Raw genomic sequence first — 13,766 nt, 5'->3', positions numbered from 1 at the left:
TTTAAAAAATTGCTGACAAACACCAATATTTCCCAAAATCCGTAAAGCATGTGCAAAGAACGACAGAGAACATGAAGGCTGTATTCGTGAGATGTGTTCTTTACTGTTTTTGAACAGGTTGGGATCTTTGTTTCAAAGTGGCAAATCAGTTAATGTTTCTTTTGGCCTTCAGTTTAGATGTATTTAATAATTACTAAAGTTAACACAAAATACTACGTGCTTGTTGTAAAAGCAAAAATTCATTTCCCCGGACTGGGATGTCGCTGTACATTTTCGATGTTGATGTCCAATTATTGATGTTTACGGATTGGTTTGATATTACACCATACAAATGCAAGCTAGGTATGGCTTTTTTCTGCTGACGTTGAGCTTTATCACCCTAAGTTCCAAATAGTTATACTAACGCGTCCGCTATACTAGTAGTTGTAATCAAACATGGCTTGAAGGTGTCTGATAAAATGCATGTGGATGAATGTGTACATGTATACTAAACATGTACGTCGACGTTGATGTAGGCGCATACATAGACGTAGACAATAAGGTAAATGTAGATGTTGATGTATTAGTAAGTGCAGATGTAAAAGTAGATGGGAATGTAGGCGCAGGTGTAGACGAAGACGAAGATTAGGTGTTGGTGGTAGAGATTGTATTTGGGGGTAAAAGGCTATGTAGGTTATCGCGAAGGTGTTTGAACATTCAAGCTAAGTTTAACACATTCCGTATCCCAAAAAGAAAAACATAGTTCATGTTTGAAGAATGTGCATTAAACTTTGAGAACCATTCCAACATAAAAAATAACCCATAAATAATTTCCCGACTTACTTCATTAGCCGCGCAGCTGACACTATTGTATATGAGGTCGTACTTCATGAACCATCTAAATGGTTATGTCACGATACGTTAAACATGACATTGAAACATTAACCAGTGATAGACCTGAGATACGAATGTTACTTTTACATGTTTTGAACAAACTGTCTTTGCTTGGACTTTAAAACCTTCAGGTAAAACACTTCATTCATCTACTTATCGGTTTGGGATTCCTCAACAATGCTTACACATAGATCATGCCTATGAACTGTTAAGCAAACTCCTTGCAAAGCTGAAGACGAATACATGTGTATGAGATTGAAGTGCGAGTTAAACATGACAAGCTGCTCTACAAGCAAGGATGCTTTCAGAGTGGAGCACCGGCAGCCTGACATCAAATGCAAAGTTCCCTCAACAAACTCTTCAAGCATTTCTCTCCATCGTTTCTGTGATACCACGCACTAATGGCAATCACGTTGACACTGACGTGTAAATGTGGAACGAAATGTTCCAGGTTTTTTTCCCATGGAGCACACACCTTGTCTCATTCTGCGTAATAGTTCGACAAAAGGCCTTTTATTAACCTTGACACATTACACATTCAACAAAGGGAATGGCTTAGTGTTTTTGTAAACATTCCCTTTAAGTTGTAAGGGGGTGGCAGTTTTCGCGACGTCGCCAAAAATTACCTCTCCCACTGCTGTGTAATATTTAGTTATAAAACGTTGAAATTCATTATATCAGTATAACCATTGGTAATTATTAGAAACGTAGCATAAGTAGTTTTGTTTTTGTTTGTTGTTTAACGCCGCACTCATCCAAATCCCAGCTATATGACGGCGGTCTGTAAATAATCGAGTCTGGACCAGACAATCTAGTGATTGACATCATGAGCATCGATCCACGCAATTGGAATACGATGACATGCATCAACCAAGTCAGCTAGCCTGACCACCCGATCCCGTTAGTCTTACGACAAGCATAGTCGGCGTAAGTACTAATAGTAGTGGTGATAGTAGTTGTGGTATTAGTAGTAGTAGTAGTAGTAGTAGTAGTAGTAGTAGTAGAGGAAATATACCCATCTCCAACAGTAGTGTTAGAAGCAGGAGAGAAAGGACCATCAGCAGCAGAATATGTTTATAACAATGTAAATGTTCATGTTCATGTAAATGACGATCTATGGCGATGTTTTCCAGCTGTGTCATTTATTCACCAACACTAAACCCATTATCATGGAAAACGCAAGCCAGGTTCTGCTGGCGCATGTATTTGCATGTGAAGGTATGGAGATGTTTCAAGACCTGTCAGCGTAACACTACACCTACCTTCCCTGGTAATTCCCACATCAATTATTCAACTGCTCACATTAATACCCCCCCCCCCCCCCAAATGGCTCTCGTGTTGGACACTTGAGACCTGTCTTAAATACTTCTGCCATGCCTGCTGTATCATGCAGTTACTGGGCAGATACGTTTGCACTTGTTGGACGTCTTGAGTAGAATTTAATTTTTTTTTTATGTGAGGATAATGTCGTAATGTGGTGGTGGAGGGGGGGGGGGGACGGATCTGGGATAACTGTCACATATTTACTTGCCTAATCTTCTGTGAGTGTTAGGTGGAGTTAAAACTTTCATCTGTCAAGTCGTCATGTGTTTTGAATAATGTGATATTCAGTGTTATATCTCACTCAAAAAACTCATTTTAAGCATAATTTCCATTTACTGTGGAATATTTATCAGATATTTAACGTACCAACGATTGTTTTTAACCAGGCAGCACGGTACTCTCAGTCGTCACAATTAGCTGTGGAGAGCTGCATTGCTACTGCGTGTCGGGAAACCATGATTCTCACTGATTGGCCCTGATCATGTTACTTGCTTTGACAGCACCGTTCTCGTGCTCGTGGGTTTCAAATGGAACATACGAGTAGTGGCTGAAAAGTTCTGAGCTCAACTATGAAGGGTGTATAGTACACAATGTGCTTGTATTATCTACAATACGTCCCACACACACATTCTGCATTTGAACCAAGTACACAACCAGACAGCATTTCTTAACATGCATCAAAAAGACTAGGTATTCTACTTTAATGAAAAAGGACAAAACTGGCTGCCACTTTGGCATCAAGTATCTTCACTTGAAAGAGATAGCTCCAACAGCCATCTATCAGGACATGGTGTCAACTTTAGGGGATGATGTTCCGTTCTTTGCCACTGCTTAGATGTTGACAGAGTTCAAGACAGGAAGAGAAAGCCTTGAGGGTGATCCAAGACGAAAGTGGCGAAATATTCTTAACATGGACGGGGCATGATGAAGGTTTCAGCAAGCTGCCTAGCAAGGCTTTTCACTTCTGATCAGAAACGCTCCTTTGATTAAGACACAGATGGATTTGTTGAGCAATTTGGGACCATGGATGCGTCATGGGATCACTACTTTTAGCCAAACAATGGTCAAAGCAGTGAAGATATCTATTGTTTCCAACTCTGAAGAAGGCATCATCTGGCAAGGACATGGCTTCTGTAATATGGGGTTCCAAAGGAGACCAAGATTAAGCTGCTCTGCTTAGGCTTCTGCGTGAGAATATCAGGGTTGCGGAAAACTGGCCAATGCACCTGTCCACAAGTTCGTTATCGCCATGGCTACAATGCCTGACAGTGGCTTTGAACTCATTGAATTTCCTCCACAATCACCAGATGCGGCACGGTAAGAAGTCCACCCCTTCCCAAACGTGAAGTAAGAACTGTCTGGCAAGCATTATGCAAATAATGATGGCGTCATTTCTTCTGTGGTAGATTTTAACAAAAGCCTCTGGCGTCAACTAAATCACTCACTCACTCACTCGTCACACCCTCGTCTTATAGCATTGCCATATATTAAATGTTTCATTGATGTTATTAAATGCTGATATTATCTTATGGTGGTACCATATATTCACGACATTCAATGATGTTAAAGATATATACTAACTGCAAAAAGAGTAATGTGCTTCATGCAAAGTAGTGTCAATGGCATACTATTGAAAATAACACACTATTTTGGTCATTCGTTTGAAACAAGTTTTATCATCAAAAATGCGTTGACAACACTCGTACCTGTTAACAGGAAACAGAGCCACACGCCCTAAAATAGGGGTGGTGCAACAATTCATTTAACAATGTAACCATTTTCGTTATTGCAAGGGAGGCATAGGGTCTGCATGTTGTGCCAAATGTCTACCAAAGATTTGCGAAATGGCCCTAGCGTTACTGGCTCGTTCTGGTCCTACCGTAGGCGTCGATCCATCTCATTCCTGACATGTTCTATGGGGAAAAGGTCCGGAGAAACGGCCGGCCATGGCAATACAGCAATGTTATGCTGGCTCAAAGGGTCTGTTGAAACACCTGCAACGTGTGGGCGGGCATTATCCTGCTGCAACGCAACGTTTCGACCCTGCATTTGCCCAAAGGGTAGAACATGAGTAGAACAAGGTAGCGTACGTCATTCAAATTGCTATTAACAATGACGAATAGTGTTCTTCCATGAATTGTGATGCCACCCAATACCATTACACTTCCACCCCATAACTGACGACGTTGCGTGACACAAGCGTCTCTTGGCCGCCTGTAGACCCTTGAAAGACCATCAGAAATGTCTAGATGAAACCTGGGCTCCTCTCTGAACGGTATACTGTCCCAATCCTGTCTGCTGATCCTCAGAGGTTGTCTCCACTAAGCTATGCGTGCCTGGCGGAGACGTGAAAGCTAAACTGGGTGTGTCGCTGGTGGTCGGGGCTGGATGTTGTGTTCCCTCAACCGGTTGAGAACGATTCAGTCACTAATTGGTCTCAAAATAGGAATTTTATTGGCTGTCAATGTGGCAGTTTAGTATCATAGATGCACCAACCGAATGTTTGTCTTGCGGACATGACGTCACCCGTGGACGACCGGGTCGTTGGAAGTCATGAGTGATGCCCTGCTGTAGATTTGTATTGAACTTTATATGAAGCACAGTTACTTTTTCCCCTTAGTATATATATATATATATATATATATATATATATATATATATATATATATTAAACAATGCAACATTGTTTCCATCGGTATGACTAAACGATAACATCAAGTAAACACGTTTTTAAATCTCATCATCAACAAGGATAAATTTAAGTGGTAACGACGAGTACTGTTCTTCATGGTCTTCCTGAACCCCATGTATTGTTGTATCATATGAAATAATATTCCAATGCCAGATATTGACCGACTGTATTGACTTATACACAATCTCAAATGGAAGGTGATAGATAATCGAGGGTATCACGCGAACGACCGATAATTAAATTTAATTTCTCAGAACCCATAAGCTCATTGACACAGGAGGACAAGAATTGGCTAACGACAAAACTGATGAACAGAGGTGGTTTGGTGAAAACACTTCCACATGTTTGTTTTCACCGAAGTGCTTTGTTTCCTGAGTGATGATTAAGTCTTTGAAATTGTCCAATCGTTATCTCATCTGTCATTACACTGAGATGGTATTTGCCCAGACCTCTTCACAGAGGGACGTCGGTATGTGTAGTGCTAGGAGAGCAACAGCGATTGTGCTCATTGTTCGTGATCGAGATTTGCAATGATCAATACATCTGGGTCGCTGCTTTCTTTTCCTATGTTCCAAACGTATGTATCAAAATAAGAAGTACCAATTCCACCATTCAAAATGATGCCAGGCGCAGTACCAAGCTGTACAAGAGAGATGATTTCGTTTTTCCAATCGTCAATTGACCCTTCATGTCGAGCAACATAACGTCAGATCCATTTTTGGCCGTCTACATTTCTCATGCAGCACTTTATACCATGTATAATTTATTCAAATTTCACAGAAAGACAAATAGTACTTACCACATAGCTTTGCAATCAAGGTTGCACCATCAAAGGCCTGGTTAAATCATTGCGGAAAAACAAGGCCAGACATTCCGAGGAATTTACTAAATATGACACTTCGCTTGTCAACATGATGGCCATACTAACCTGTGCTATGACCCTTGTATGGAATTTCCACGATTAATTAACCGGAAACGGCACTTTGGTCACTGTTTGTTTGTTGTTTAATGCTGCACGCAGCAATATTCCAGCCATATGATGGAGGTTTGTATGTAATCCCGTATGGACCAGACAATCCATTGATTGACATCATGAACATCGATCCACGAAATTGGGATACGATGACATCAACCAAGACAGTGAGCCTGCCCACCTGATCCCATCAGTCGCCTCTTACGACAACATAGTCGCCATTTATGGCAAGCAAGTGTTGCTGAAGACCTATTCAACCCCGTATCTTCACGGGTTACTTTGCTCACTGGTGCACGTGAACTGTTGTTTATACAAACAACGGAACAACATATAGGTTACCAAAAAGTTACATTTGGATGGTATCAAACTTGACATTGACTGTCGAAGATACAGCCTGTAAATAACAAACCCGTGACCAAGTTGTTCACGAATGGTGACGAGCTGTCTTACATCGTCACACACTTTCAGCGGGCCTAAATCTCGCCGCCAGTGGTTTATTGTTAATCGTTCTAAGAAAGTCAAACCAACCACTATCATGGAAAATGTGTAAAGCAGCCAGGCTAAATGCCTTACGAGTCACACACTTTGTCCAAAATTTAAATGGCAACAGTGTTCCACCAAATCAAAACAAGCACATGACTGGTTACAAGAACAATCATTCTGGGAATAGTTACTGACACATAAACCTTGATCAGCACAAACAAATATCCAAAATAATTTCAGGAATCATTCCATCAAACACATTAAACACAATAGCCTGCCAGCTTGATTTGTTCCAGGAGGCAACAGTCAGATTTACTCGTAGCACAGCGCTGTGTTTGCTGTCTATATAACTGTCTAGAACATAACTATTAGTCGTATTGTATCCTCATGACCAGTATCAGTCAAACGACACCTAATTGACATCAATAGCGACGTTGACACCGACGAAAACGTACTTTGGAGAACTGTCCGACTGCGTACCAATCCACAAGTGTGTGCGCAGCCTTTATAAATGATTAATATTGTGAATTACACCACAATATAATCAAATGCAACAGAATAAATACTTTCAATTGGAATTTCAATCATACAGTTTCAAATATACAACAACACATCGTTCAATCATATTTGTTTCCGAAAAGTTCCAAGAACTTTTTTCTCGGCGAATAGATTTTACCAAAAGAAGTTATAGTAAGGAAGAACATTTGATGAACAATTTCAGTTTTCCTAAATGCGGGCAACTATAAGTCGGAAAAGATGACCAGAATTCACCACAAGTGTTTTTTTAATCATGGGAAATATCAACCCTGTCACAGGCTAGGCAAATATGTCCTATATTACAAAATATCACACATGATGTATTATCCTCTGTATATCGTAAGAGTTACTTACTTAATTCTTTTCCAGATGTATATTCATGAACTTTAAATAATTGTTGCAATTAAAAAGACATTAACAAACATTACCAAAATAGATAATGAAGGAAAGGTTTGCATTGTCAAAACGTTTAGTTTAGTTATTTACACCATGTTTTTTACACCTGATTATTGGTATGCTCGTAGAGATCTACAAAAAGTTGTTAAACTTCGAATGAATACATCCTTGCATGCCTTGTGATTTGCTCCATTAAAATGATGCACATTACGCTGTTTGCATACCACTTACTTACCAATCATAAGCGAGAATTAAGTCATGTCATAAATCAAACCGTAATTTCATAATGCACATTTGACGTGAACATATACAGATTTTCGACTGAGAAATGCAGCAAATCTTTTGCCATTTAATCATATTATGTCAAGTGAATAATAAGATGATCCATCATTTTCACAAGCATCTTCCAAAGTCTTCAGCTATAACAAGTCAGAGAATATTCAGATCATTAGACTCGAATGCGTTGATGAAAGGGGGCATACTAGTACTAATAGCCATGGCACTTGAGACATATTATGGACCGGGTCAATGTGTTAGTGTTCAACCAAAGATCCTCTCCAACTTCACGGAATCTTTATCATGTACGAACGATCGCGATTCACTGATGCGAAAGAGAAAATATGATTTTAAGGAGACAAATAACAACTATTACTTCCGATAAGTAAATGCATGCATTCTCTGATAAATATATCAAGGCGTCCATTTAACGTTGTTGTAGTTTGTTTGTTTGTTCTTAATCTATCTTATTATTAGGTGTCAACAATATGGCTTATTGTCATGAATTATGTAACAAACAATATTTGTTGTACTGCTGATCGATATACTTACGACAGACAGTTACGTATCTGCGCCAAACAAGAAGGGAATTATACTAATTTCGGATACATGTTTACTTACACATTTGTGTTGCTTACTTTTCTGAGCCTAACTATGATGGAGGCAACAATATGGCTTATTGTCATGAAATATGGAACATACAATATTTGGTGTAATGATCGAAATACTTATATCAGAATATGTCTAGAAATGCCAATATAGTCTTGAAAAGGTTTTCCAGACCGTTTGTCATTTTATTTTAATACAGTTCATAACAATAGATGTGCAATAACATGATCATGCATTTGAGAATTGGATCAACGACGCCAGGTTTGTTACCAAAGTGGAAAATAAGTTTTTTACTGTTTAATGACACTCGGCAAAACACGCAATTCAGAGTTTTTCCGTTTTTTCTGGTTTTCGACACGAGTTCCTCACCATGCATGGTGCACAGACACATATTACTAACACGTCGGTAATTAGTGATTTCCTGGTTTATTCGCTCGGTAGTGACGGATTTTATAGATTTCGTTGTCGACCAGACTATGAGGTTCAAGCAATATATCCATATCAAGCTACAAGAGAAAACAGAGATAAAGAAAATCTTCAACTCAGAAACTCGCGTCTCCAAAGCTTTCAGCTTTTCTTTTACTATTGTATTGAACAATTCTACACCGCATGTGCCAGTGTTTTGTTCTGCCATGTCGGGTTGTTTCAAACTGTGAAAGAAAATACAGATGAACAGGATTGCACATGGTTCTTCGCGAAAATGTAAATAACGTTAGAAAAGGCTTAAAAACTATTCCTGACAGTATGGGTTTAGTTTATCTCAGTCGGCAGTTGAAGTGACCTAGGTGATCTGATACGAGTGAGTGAGTATGGTTTTATCTTATATGAAAAAGTCCCAAGGGTTATATTTTCGAGGAGCTAGTTTGCCCTAGAATGGACAATATATGCTACTCATACCTATATAAGTATCTAAAGGCCAACAAGATATGCTGATACAATTGAAAGTATAGCCGTTACAGTAAAGCTAAATATATTTTTTTATTAAATATGAATCATAATCAATCCAACAGGTCATTGACAATACTGAAATCCATGAGGGCTGTCCTTGTCAAGTCGGATTCCTTGGGACCACGAGCTTGTGTATGTGTGGAGGGCCAAGTGTCTTCAATAACGCCCTTATATTAGCCCTGTAACGTTGGATCGCTGTTGTTATTGTAACTTGAATTGCTACCAAAACCTTAGACAAGGTTACCTGAAAGCCTTGAAGGTTGGCATATGAGTACAATAAGACTATACACTCTACTCAACTGTATCATGCCATATCTGAATTTAAAAAGCAATGCCCTCGGCAATTATACGGTAATACGGTCTCAGTATGTATTTGTCTTTGCAAGTACTACAATAAAGACGATGACTTTCGCGATAATCTCACGTTTCCTGCCTTGTCAAAGAGTCCATAACTCGTTTGTTATGTAGAGAGGAGTGTATTGAAGTCCAAAGCATTCAATTGCATTATTTTGATGAGAACACAATATTTGTTGTACTGCTGATCGATATACTTACGACAGACAGTTTCGTATCTGCGCCAAACAAGAAGGGAATTATACTAATTTCGGATACATGTTTACTTACACTTTTGTGTTGCTTACTTTTCTGAGCCTAACTATGATGGAGGCAACAATATGGCTTATTGTCATGAAATATGGAACATACAATATTTGGTGTAATGATCGAAATACTTATATCAGAATATGTCTAGAAATGCCAATATAGTCTTGAAAAGGTTTTCCAGACCGTTTGTCATTTTATTTTAATACAGTTCATAACAATAGATGTGCAATAACATGATCATGCATTTGAGAATTGGATCTACGACGCCAGGTTTGTTACCAAAGTGGAAAATAAGTTTTTTACTGTTTAATGACACTCGGCAAAACACGCAATTCAGAGTTTTTTCCGTTTTTACTGAGTTTCGACACGAGTTCCTCACCATGCATGGTGCACAGACACATATAACTAACACGTCGGTAAATAGTGATTTCCTGGTTTATTCGCTCGGTAGTGACGGATTTTATAGATTTCGTTGTCGACCAGACTATGAGGTTCAAGCAATATATCCATATCAAGCTACAAGAGAAAACAGAGATAAAGAAAATCTTCAACTCAGAAACTCGCGTCTCCAAAGCTTTCAGCTTTTCTTTTACTATTGTATTGAACAATTCTACACCGCATGTGCCAGTGTTTTGTTCTGCCATGTCGGGTTGTTTCAAACTGTGAAAGAAAATACAGATGAACAGGATTGCACATGGTTCTTCGCGAAAATGTAAATAACGTTAGAAAAGGCTTAAAAACTATTCCTGACAGTATGGGTTTAGTTTATCTCAGTCGGCAGTTGAAGTGACCTAGGTGATCTGATACGAGTGAGTGAGTATGGTTTTATCTTATATGAAAAAGTCCCAAGGGTTATATTTTCGAGGAGCTAGTTTGCCCTAGAATGGACAATATATGCTACTCATACCTATATAAGTATCTAAAGGCCAACAAGATATGCTGATACAATTGAAAGTATAGCCGTTACAGTAAAGCTAAATATATTTTTTATTAAATATGAATCATAATCAATCCAACAGGTCATTGACAATACTGAAATCCATGAGGGCTGTCCTTGTCAAGTCGGATTCCTTGGGACCACGAGCTTGTGTATGTGTGGAGGGCCAAGTGTCTTCAATAACGCCCTTATATTAGCCCTGTAACGTTGGATCGCTGTTGTTATTGTAACTTGAATTGCTACCAAAACCTTAGACAAGGTTACCTGAAAGCCTTGAAGGTTGGCATATGAGTACAATAAGACTATACACTCTACTCAACTGTATCATGCCATATCTGAATTTAAAAAGCAATGCCCTCGGCAATTATACGGTAATACGGTCTCAGTATGTATTTGTCTTTGCAAGTACTACAATAAAGACGATGACTTTCGCGATAATCTCACGTTTCCTGCCTTGTCAAAGAGTCCATAACTCGTTTGTTATGTAGAGAGGAGTGTATTGAAGTCCAAAGCATTCAATTGCATTATTTTGATGAGAACACAATATTTGTTGTACTGCTGATCGATATACTTACGACAGACAGTTTCGTATCTGCGCCAAACAAGAAGGGAATTATACTAATTTCGGATACATGTTTACTTACACTTTTGTGTTGCTTACTTTTCTGAGCCTAACTATGATGGAGGCAACAATATGGCTTATTGTCATGAAATATGGAACATACAATATTTGGTGTAATGATCGAAATACTTATATCAGAATATGTCTAGAAATGCCAATATAGTCTTGAAAAGGTTTTCCAGACCGTTTGTCATTTTATTTTAATACAGTTCATAACAATAGATGTGCAATAACATGATCATGCATTTGAGAATTGGATCTACGACGCCAGGTTTGTTACCAAAGTGGAAAATAAGTTTTTTACTGTTTAATGACACTCGGCAAAACACGCAATTCAGAGTTTTTTCCGTTTTTACTGAGTTTCGACACGAGTTCCTCACCATGCATGGTGCACAGACACATATAACTAACACGTCGGTAAATAGTGATTTCCTGGTTTATTCGCTCGGTAGTGACGGATTTTATAGATTTCGTTGTCGACCAGACTATGAGGTTCAAGCAATATATCCATATCAAGCTACAAGAGAAAACAGAGATAAAGAAAATCTTCAACTCAGAAACTCGCGTCTCCAAAGCTTTCAGCTTTTCTTTTACTATTGTATTGAACAATTCTACACCGCATGTGCCAGTGTTTTGTTCTGCCATGTCGGGTTGTTTCAAACTGTGAAAGAAAATACAGATGAACAGGATTGCACATGGTTCTTCGCGAAAATGTAAATAACGTTAGAAAAGGCTTAAAAACTATTCCTGACAGTATGGGTTTAGTTTATCTCAGTCGGCAGTTGAAGTGACCTAGGTGATCTAATACGAGTGAGTGAGTATGGTTTTATCTTATATGAAAAAGTCCCAAGGGTTATATTTTCGAGGAGCTAGTTTGCCCTAGAATGGACAATATATGCTACTCATACCTATATAAGTATCTAAAGGCCAACAAGATATGCTGATACAATTGAAAGTATTACCGTTACAGTAAAGCTAAATATATTTTTTATTAAATATGAATCATAATCAATCCAACAGGTCATTGACAATACTGAAATCCATGAGGGCTGTCCTTGTCAAGTCGGATTCCTTGGGACCACGAGCTTGTGTATGTGTGGAGGGCCAAGTGTCTTCAATAACGCCCTTATATTAGCCCTGTAACGTTGGATCGCTGTTGTTATTGTAACTTGAATTGCTACCAAAACCTTAGACAAGGTTACCTGAAAGCCTTGAAGGTTGGCATATGAGTACAATAAGACTATACACTCTACTCAACTGTATCATGCCATATCTGAATTTAAAAAGCAATGCCCTCGGCAATTATACGGTAATACGGTCTCAGTATGTATTTGTCTTTGCAAGTACTACAATAAAGACGATGACTTTCGCGATAATCTCACGTTTCCTGCCTTGTCAAAGAGTCCATAACTCGTGTGTTATGTAGAGAGGAGTGTATTGAAGTCCAAGGCATTCAATTGCATTATTTTGATGAGAACATGCTTCTGATCTGAGCGGTAAACACGACGACCGCGATCAGCCGCGTGTGTGTTTCATGGATTAAGATGGACAAGCAGCCTAATAACATATGTATACATGCTGTTGGTGAAGTAAAGCCCTGACTACCGTTGGTTGCTGGTTTCTCCACCATTAAAACATTCTTATCACGTGAAGCCGTTCTTCTTGAAGTTGACTAGTTCATTCATTCTGACCCGGTAAACTAAAGGCTATTGTGCATACTTATAGGGAAGTATATATTGAATTCCTGTATGTTGATTCCGATAGCAGAATCATGATTTTCCGATTACGTGCCCACTCTCATCAGGTGGTTTGACAGGGATTTTGTTGGAGAAAGAATTTTACACCCGTCACTGACTTAGACATCACATTTCCTACAATGACCTATTAATACTTCAAATAAACCCTTTCTATAATCATTAAAAATATCTTGGACAAATTCCGTTGTTTAGATTTTGCCAGTCTGAAAAGAAATTCCGAAGCAAATGCATTAAGAAGCTGATCGCTATGGGGAGCACAACTGCTTCATATTGGAATGCATACTTCTTGTCTTAGTCTTAACTCCAAATTCCTCATGATGTTGTCAAGTGGAAGTCCTGTCTATGGTGGCCAAGTTTTTTTTAAGGAGAGCGACAAAACACAATCCGTTATCATAAGAAATACCTTCTAAAAGCAGTGTTCATTGTGCGATCCGACTATATCGTGCGCATGTGTTTATGAATCACTTTTAAATAATGATGATACCAGGTGTTCGCGTTTCTTATCGAACCGGTATGATAGTCGGTATGACATCGAATGGTACAAAACCGAAACTGAAAAAAGATAGGCATGCAGCGCTTGTTACTGGCACCATGGCTAATAAATCACCATTGCTATTCACGTCAGTGTTTCTATGTTAGTGAAACTCTTAGAACCCTCATCAGGGCTGCGACCTGCACTAATAACGTGTGCGACCTCCCGGTATGTGGATGCGAGCATATACTCTCCGTCGCATCGC

This window comes from Haliotis rufescens, unplaced genomic scaffold (assembly GCF_023055435.1).
Source record: "Haliotis rufescens isolate VD_foot unplaced genomic scaffold, xgHalRufe1.0.p SCAF_29, whole genome shotgun sequence".
NCBI classification, from domain to species: Eukaryota; Metazoa; Mollusca; class Gastropoda; order Lepetellida; family Haliotidae; genus Haliotis; species Haliotis rufescens.
The sequence above is the reverse complement of the archived record's forward strand: the minus strand, read 5'-3'. Positions refer to the sequence as shown.